This window comes from Macrobrachium rosenbergii, chromosome 14, assembly GCF_040412425.1.
Source record: "Macrobrachium rosenbergii isolate ZJJX-2024 chromosome 14, ASM4041242v1, whole genome shotgun sequence".
NCBI classification, from domain to species: Eukaryota; Metazoa; Arthropoda; class Malacostraca; order Decapoda; family Palaemonidae; genus Macrobrachium; species Macrobrachium rosenbergii.
In genome coordinates this window covers 28,084,951-28,094,883 of record NC_089754.1, presented here as the reverse complement: position 1 = coordinate 28,094,883, position 9,933 = coordinate 28,084,951, and positions in this window count along the sequence as shown.

Genomic DNA, 9,933 nt, shown 5'->3' with positions numbered 1-9,933 from the left:
CGGACTGTCACTTTTGGGCCGAGTTAATATTCAAGATTTTAGAATGATGAAGAGTTAGAGTAATTTATTTCAGTGGTGATAGAAATTCAGAAACGTTGTAATGTACAAGTTCGGAATCTCAAAATAAACTTTAAAGGTAATCAGTTGCTTAACTGGCAATTGGTTCTTAGCCACCAGGCATTATAGGTCTAATCCTTCCTGCCAGCCCTAAGAAAATTACTATTAATCAACTGCTCCTCAGTAATCTGGTTAAACTTATGTTCTTAAATTTATTTGATGACACTGATGATGTGTCCCTGCCTACTGGATTTCTTTTCTTCCGATGAACATTGCAAGTGTTTGTGAGTTAAAGAATATAAAGTGTTTGTATTTATTTCAAGGCTGAAAGCAAGTGTTTGTGAGTAAAACACTGTTTGTGAGAGAACAAGAGCTGAAAGCAAGTGTTTGTAAGTTAAAGCAAGAGCTAAAAGCAAGTGTTTGTGAGTTAAAGCAAGAGCTGAAAGCACGTTTTCCCAAAAGGTAATCAGTCTTATTCTGCCTGGTGGGTTAAAGGAAGAGCTGAAAGCAGGCATTATAAGAGCTAAAAGTGTTTGTGAGTTAAAGCAAAGAAAATTAAGTGTTTGTATTAACAAAGCTGAAAAATAAAATTCCTTAATTAAATTAATTTATGTTCTTTAATTTAGGGTAAATCAGCACTCATGTGAATATGTAAAGAACAGGTTTTGGTATGGTACTCATGCTAAAACTGACTTGTGTTTGTTTAGTTAATAACAAGAGCTTTTTTTCAAGTGTTTGTGAATTTTGTCTGCTGGATATTCTAAAATTTTTTCACTGAATTAAATGAATAATTTATTTTATTCAAACCACTGAGCTGATTAACAGGAACTCACACTGCAATATGAAAAGAACAGATTAGTTGCAGTCCAACTGGTTACTTAAATAAAACGAAATGAACTTTTATAGCAGAAATGAATTAATTTCACCAGAAGTAACCTGTACTTTTTCATTTTCCGGCAGGAAACCATCTTAACTTTTGTCTGCTGGATATTCTTATTTAATTTTTCACTGATGTGCGAGAAGATTTTAAGAAAAACATTAGACTACAGCACTGCGATGGATCAAAAGCAAAGAGAGAGAGAGAGAGAGAGAGAGAGAGAGAGAGAGAGAGAGAGAGAGAGAGAGAGAGAGAGAATACAATATGTATATGTATTTACTATGTCTTCTTTTTATCGTCACAAAAATCGACAATGAAAATTAATTTGAAAGAGATTTAGACTTATAAAGAGAGAACCTCATACCCTGAAATATTGGTGATACGAGAACTCAATGGTAAAAGATTATTTCGAAAATAAACGTATCATCAGTAACGAAATCCCATCTATTTCAACACAAACACCGAAAGAAAACACCAATTTTCCCCCTGAAGCAAAACTTCCTCATTAAAATACCGACATACATACTTCCCATACTTGGAGCGAGCCGGGATCGAAATTAAGAACGCATCCACCCCATCATCATAATTACACGTATGCAGCGGGATGAGGCCGACCTTTATGAAGCGACGAGAGAAGAGGAGACCTTTGATGATGATGATGATGATAGTGGAGACCAAAGTCTTGGTGGAGGCCAAACTTTGGAGAATTTTCAGTTGGGGCAAGAGAGGCTTCCTGATATTACGAGGCTTCGCGCTTAACCGATTTGTGAAGAGCCGTTGAACTTTGGCTGCCGGGGGCAAACCGGAGAATTCTAAAATTCATATAGAGATTTAACAGCTTCACCAAAGTAAAAACAAAAATATAACGAATTTTGATAATAAATTTATATTTCATATACATTTAAATAAATCAAACATGAAGAGATGTCAGTGCCGAGCCCTAAAACTTGTTTTTACTTTTCAAATACATGAAGTAAAGAGAAATAGTCGTGATGACCTAAAGACGGAATAAAACTTTACGCGAAAAAAAGTTCGCGGAAAAGTAAATGAAAAAAAGGATTCCTCTTTGCCTGAAAAATCCTGGAACCAGTAATTTAATTTATTAACAACTTTTGTGACAGGGAATGAATTATATTAGCCTCGTGAAGATACATAAAAAAGGGAGAAGCAAAAGTCTCATATTCAGAATGTGAATCTCTCTCTCTCTCTCTCTCTCTCTCTCTCTCTCTCTCTCTCTCTCTCTCACACACACACAAGCACAAGCACACACATAAACAAATATGTATAAATATATGTAAATATGTATAAATATATGTATATATATATATATATATATATATATATATATATATATATATATATATATATATATATATATATATATATATATATATATATATATATATATATATATATATATCCAATGTTGAGATATCGTGCTTCTGCAACTGTGGCAAAACACCCACGTCAAACCTTACATTTATTTTCCAATTTTTCTGTTCACACATTCCTATATCCACCTTTTTTCATAAAACGCTTCTTTCCCATCCGTATTTCATTTTAACAGCACCTTTAATTTGCCCCGTTAATCGATTTTGACAAGTACACGTGTCCAAAAGAGCCTATACATTCTCAGAGAGGGCAATTCCCAGAACACCTTTGTCCAACTCCCCAATCTAATTTCCTAAAGTAGAGGTCTTCACCCATAAAAGCCTTTAGGTCTTCTTGGAACTGGATGCAGAGTAGGAATGGGGCACAGAATATGACTGTACGCTGTCTTAGAGAATCCTCTCTAATGCGGAAACGTCAGACTATACAGTATGTTCGCAGGTGTGGAGACAATACAGGGGGTTAGAGGTTGGGGGGAGATCTGAGTAACAGTAAAAATACCATTTGCTATACAGGTGTGGGGAATCCAGTGCTGTGCAACTACCAGACTCACCTAGACTTATAATCAAGATTCACTTCGTCGTTGGTGCCAGAGATACCCTATTCAAAATTATTTCATGGCTGTTGTAAAGCCAGACTATCATCATCATCATCATCATCATCAAGAAAAAGTTAAGTATAACTTAGTTTAACCAGACCACTGAGCTGATTAACAGCTCTCCTAGGGCTGGCCCGAAGGTTTAGATTTATTTTACGTGGCTAAGAACTAATTGGTTACCTAGCAACGGGACCTACAGCTTATTGTGGCATCCGAACCACATTATAGCGAGAAATGAATTTCTATCACCAGAAATAAATTCCTCTAATTCTGCATTGGCCGGTCGGAGAGTCGAATGCTGGGCCAACAGCGTGCTAGCCGAGAGCTCTACCCACCCCTCCAATGAAGAACTAACATCATCAAGAATGAAGATATGCTTAAAGTCTTGGCGATCAATTTTTATCAGTCATACTCCTGATAATTCTCTTATGGATGTGAATCAGGATAAATACCACCTCTGGCACCAGAAATTAAGCTTCCTGCCTATCCCTAAAGCTACCCCTTAAATACCCCTTGAAAACGACTCCAGTTGTCGGGTTTCACCGAGTTCCCCTTATGTTTTTCTGCCTATACTTGTAAAAATGTAGTGATTCTTTGAGAGAAATTTTTCCTTTCTAACCCGTTTAGTTTCTTACCTTTAGTTTATTTCTTATTCAAAGATTTTTATTTCTTATTCAAAGATAAATCTGATCCATACAAGTCTTGTCAAAAATATGTCTTATAAATTCGTAATAACCAATTTTATAATAAAAAGGGTGAAGGTGTTTATATTCAGTCTTCAACAATCAACACAAGAGTAAGTCCAGGTAAGAGTGTGACTTAATACCCAGTGGCTGTTTCACAATATTGCCTTTGGACCTGTGAAGTGGTCATTTTTTACCCAAATGGAAGATATAGTAATGTCCGCGTATTTTTATCTGAAGCCAGAATTTCAGGGATTTGATATCTAGTTTCCTTGGTAGTGATATTTCCACCTCAGCAACGATACAAGGGTCAGCCTGTGCCTTTCCAATTTCTCTTCGCCTGGATTAATATCTGTGGGGAGCAAGCATATTAATGGTTATTGCAACTGGCAAATGTTATTCAGTCTCTGAATTCGTCGTTTTCCTCTTGTAAGTTTTGCTTTTTATTTTTCATATAAAATTAAAATCTGTGACTATCAATTCGATTGTGGTTTCATCCTACCTCGCTGTTCATTTCCATGGCTTGATGAAACCTTTTTCATATTTGTTCTATAACTGGATCAAATTAGATGCGATCTTATCTCTGTAGTAAGAATATTACACATATATTCTAACAAACTTCTATATTTACCCCATAAACATTTTGAATCCACAAACACATTTGCTTAATAACCTTCAGGATATATCTATTATCGGGCATAGGATGTAATCTGTATTGATTTCCTTTCCTTGTTAACGGTCGTTCATTTCTGGCAATTAGTTCCAGTTAAATGCCAGTTATCACTTTCAATTATATCACTTTTGCAAATTACGGGTTATACGCCATAGCTCTTCAGATTATTTTATATTTATACATTCGTTCTTTTCTTATCTATCTTTATTACAGGAAAGTATTATTTCAACTTTTTCTTATATTTGTGAAGGCTGGAGAGAGAGAGAGAGAGAGAGAGAGAGAGAGAGAGAGAGAGAGAGAGAGAGAGAGAGAGAGGAGGTAATTCCCGGAACTCTCTCTAATATCGCCTTCATGTCAGACTTTGATTTCATTCTTGTTCATGGCAAACTTTAATTAGCTGGAAAAAAACAGCTTGATATAAATGGAAATGGATTTTATAGATCTAATGGCTGGAAAATGATTTTTAATCATCTTTAACACTTATATTAGACAAAATATCAGTATAATATATCGTTATATAAGTACATACAAATTATTAAAATTGATCTGGGTGTCAGTACACACACACACACACACACATGACCACTGCCATATTCATATTTAATCTGCTTCACTGAGGATAACCCATTTTAGATCAAACTTCCATAACATTGGTTGCTCAGTGCTCATGCACGCACACGCATCTAGATTTATAATATATACAATCATGAAGCTACAAATGTCGCTTAATATCAAATCCACGATGCCTCGGGAATATCCCCGATGGGGAATTATCACCGAAGGGGAATTTATAAGTGATAAATGGACGGGCACTGCCGAGTGGTAACGTCGACTGGAGTTGCTGGATGCGCATCTGTGTCGTGGGATCGAGACTCGGCAGTGCCCGTCCATTTATCACTTATAAATTCCCCTTCGGTGATAACTATCGGGGATATTCCTGATATTTGATATTAAGCGACATTTGTAGCTTCATGATTATATATATATATATATATATATATATATATATATATATATATATATATATATATATATATATATATGTATGTATGTGTGTGTGTGTGTATACATACATACATACATACATATATATATATATATATATATATATATATATATATATATATATATATATATATATATATATAATTTGAAAGTTTGCCTTAGAGAGTGCCAATGGTTTTGGGAGCAAATATATACACCCAAGGCAGAGGGGGATTCTAGAAAGGGATTGTGGACCCTTTGATTGGGTGGCATGATCCTTTAATAACAGGTAAGACCAATGGCAACTACATTCCTTACCCCTGTAGAATGTGGGAAACCAATGGTATTCTCAAGGTTCTGTATCGTGTGAGTCACAAAATAGCCGAGGGTATAGGGTTTGCATTCCTATGCCCTGGATTTGTGTAAAAAAAAAAAAACTCAGCCACAGCCCATGAAATTTTCAACCACGGTCCGGTGGTGACCTTTGTTGTTGGCACCTATAGCGGTGCCAGATGCATAATCATGGCTAACTTTAACCTTAAATAAATTAAAAATACTCAGGCTAGAGGGCTGCAATTTAGTATGTTTGATGATTGGAGGGTAGATGATCAACATACCAATTTGCAGCCCTATAGCCTCGGTAGTTTTTAAGATAAAAATGATGTAAAAAGGGGTTTGAATGTTTGTGAATGGGGTTTTGAGTGTTTGTTGAGGAGAGGAAGCTGAATGTTTTGGCACTTGTCATACTAAGACAGAAGGGTAATGTGTTCAGGAATGTATAAGACAAAAAGTGATTGTATTTTGAGGGCTAAAAGTGCCAATCTTGGGCAGCTGTAGCACCTGTGGCATCAGGAAGGTTCTGTTAATGGGCTGATAAATACAAATGCTCTGGGTCCAGTATTGTACATGCAAGATTTAGTGTGGTGGGAGAAAAAAAGTTGTGACCTTGTGTTTTGTATTGGACCACTGGAAAAGAATAACAGCTCTCCTAGGGCTGTTGATGGAAAAGTTAATTTACGTGATTTGAACCAGTCTGGTTAATTTTAAAGGGACTAGTCGTGCTGGGTGATTAAAACGAGAAATGAATTTCGACAAGGGAAATAATGGCACTAACTCTTCATCAGCCGGCCAATGGAGCAATTCTTGAACTGAAATAGCCCATCACTGACAATCCGTCAGTACAGAACACCCAAACTCTTGTTTGGTGGGCACTTGCCAGATTTTTTTTTTTTTTTTTTTGAAAAACTTGTGATGGTGTGTTATGTCATTGGCCATGGTGGGTAAGAATCTCAGGATAGTGTTGATGGGCCAGTGTAATTCTGACTTGCAAGTGAAAATTTAAAGACTAGTCGTGCTGGGTGATTAAAATTCATTTAGTCGACAGAATGTGGTTCGGACTTTGGACAGATACAGAGGTCCCGTTGATTGGTAACAATTGGTTGTAACTGAAGTAACCCTTTATCACTGACAATGTCAGTACAGAACTTAAACTCTTGTTTGGAGGGCACTTGCCAGTATCTTCGGCCATATCATTTTTGAAAAACTACTGACTGCTAGTAGATGAAACAAATATTTTTATTTGGAAATGACATAGGTTCGTATCTTTTATCATAAGCTTTATCAGGGTGCAATTATGCCATTATTACTTTCTCCTTTACTTTCAAGCTTCTCATTTAACTATTTAGCAACAAACCCTTGACTCATACCCTCTTCTGTGTCTAAAACCACACTGATCTCTCCTTGCCAAACCTATTTAACCTTTGTTGCCTTCTCAATCAAAATCTAACCATACTCATTCCCCGGTATAACAGGGGTATGCATGGTTATAGCTCTATCAGAGGAATAACCATGCCTCTCACCAATTGCTTTGGAACTTTTCTCTCTTGCAGAAATACTCAGACGCCCTGGTCAGCCGCTCAATCACGCTTTCACAGTTTCACTTGTAATCTCATCCATTTCGCGCACACATACACCTACAAATATACAGTACATAATTATACACATATATATATATATAATATATATATATATATATATATATATATATATATATATATATATATATATATATATGACATGAATGCGTACGCACATTTATTAATTTACCCTGTATGAATGTATGTATGTATATATATATTTATGTGTGTGACGTGAGCTAAATCGAAGGCGAAGTTTCAGAGGCAAGTCATACAGACGTAATCAATGTATGGTCAAAAAATAAAACACGATTGCGAAAGAATTCATAATATATATAAAACATTCAGAAAACAAAATAGCAAACTTCATCACCACTCGAGGGGCTTCTCATCACCGATATTGTTAATTGCTAACACACTGTTTCCGTTGGAGTGAGACCTAGCAAGTAAACAATTAAATTAAACAGTGGTACCAGCTCCCATTATTCAGGCTGAGAGCTGAACGCCCGGCGTCATTACGATCAGCGAGATAACCCTAATGGAAGGCAAATATTGTTAATTCGTTGGTAACACTGATGTATTTGGAGGGAGCAATACACTCGCGTAGCTGCCGTCGAAATTATTGGAACGGGGGAATATTCGAAATCTGAACAAAGTGCTTAGTCACTTCCCGACCCAAATAACTGCAGCCTTCAAGTAGCGTTTTCTAAAGAAAGATATCAACTGGTATAAGCAAAAGTAGTGCTATCTTTTCTTCTTAACATAAAATTGGCCATAACATTCAGAACTTTTTCTGAAAAGTTCTATATAAGAACACTGATTTTATGCATTTTCTAGTCTAAATCACTTCTGCTTAAAACAGTTACTGATATTTAATTACTTTTCCAATTTATGTAATGCTGATTCCCAGCCTGCGTTTCAAAAGAAATCTGCAGTAAATTTTGCTTTAAGGTTCAGTATTAAAATACAGTTTTTATACATCCGCTTTCCTAGATCTTATCCGCTTAAAGCAGTAACCGGCTTCTAATATCTTCTTGAATTTATATAGTTTTGATTCCCAGTTTTCCTTCCAGTGAAATCTGTGTCGTTATCAATATTATTAAAATCAAACAAAAGCTCTAATGCAACTAAACGCAATGGCCACGACTGAACTCTTAGAGACCGAGGGATCTAATCATTAAAAGATATATAAAACCTGGAATCTGACTTGTGTGAGAGACTGGATGAGCTGATGGAACTGTCAATCTACGAAATGACAATGAGAATAACGTCAAGTTTGTTCCTCCAACTAGTAATAGGATCATAGGTCCAAGATTGGAAAGGAACCTGGAAATGGAATCTTCTGTAGGTGAAGCTTCATCGGAGCTACCCAAGAGGGTTTAATGACTGAGTAGGAGTCATCTGGCATGGCAACACCAGATATAACATACAGCGCACACGCATTATATACTGTATATGTATATATATATGTATATATATAATATATATATATATATACTTTATATATATATATGTAAATATAATATATATATATATATATATATATATATATATATATAAATATATATATATATATATATACATACATATATACATATGTATATGTATATAAATAAGTAAATATATAATATATATATATATTCATATTTATTAAATATAAATATATATATATATATATATATATATATATATATATATATATATATATATATATATATATATATATATATATATATATATATATATATATATATATATATATATATATATATATATATAAATTTATATATATATATATACTCACAGCAACACTCAACCGTAAGGTCTAGGTACGCTGCCACCAAAAGAAATATAAAGTAGTTTACATATAGGCTTCAATTCGCATGATATATTCCATAATCCAGCAAAATATATTAACTCGGTGAACTTATTACTTCTTAGACTTCAATATAGCTTGCCATAATTTTTCCCAAAGAAATATCACTTACGGACTCCAGGTTTCAGATAGTCCGTAATACTTTAATAGATAATTCCCAAAGAAATATCAAGCTACGGACTCACTGAGCGTTTCATTTTGTTATAGAGAAAAATAATTGCTTAGTAACTAATATATCGGCACGTCAATAAATATCAAATATATAATTCTCAAATTTGATACTAAAAAGATAAAAACAAACAAAAGTAGTCACTGAGCACACCTCCAAAAGATAACAATCTTACCTTATCGATGAATGGAATTGAATATAGAGTTTAGGACAAAGGCCAAGCACTGGGAACTATGAGGTCATTCAGCGGTGGAAAATATATTGTGAGTAGATAGGTTCGAAAGGTGTAATAGGAGGAAAACCTCACAGTTGCACTATGAAATAATTGTTAGGAGAGGGTGGATAGAAATATGGAAGAAAGATAATATGAATGGAGGTACAGTAAAAGGAGTGAAAGGGGTTGCAGCTATGGGCCGAAGAGACGTTGCAAAGAGACTTTAGTGACTACAGTGCACCCCGTTAGGAGCACTTAGTGCGCTACCCCCCTACGGACTTATTGAAGAAGAACAATTAAAGAAAAAATTCTAACCCCTTTCAACATATGGCTTCTATTTCAATATATTTATACACTTAATTTAACTTAATTTCCTCGTAACCTTCAGTATTTATGATAATAATAGATATAATATATCACTTCATTTTTAATAAAGGCTCCTTTTTCTCCTCACTTTACCTAACAAGATCAGGCTCGCTGAGGGGCAATCCAGCTCA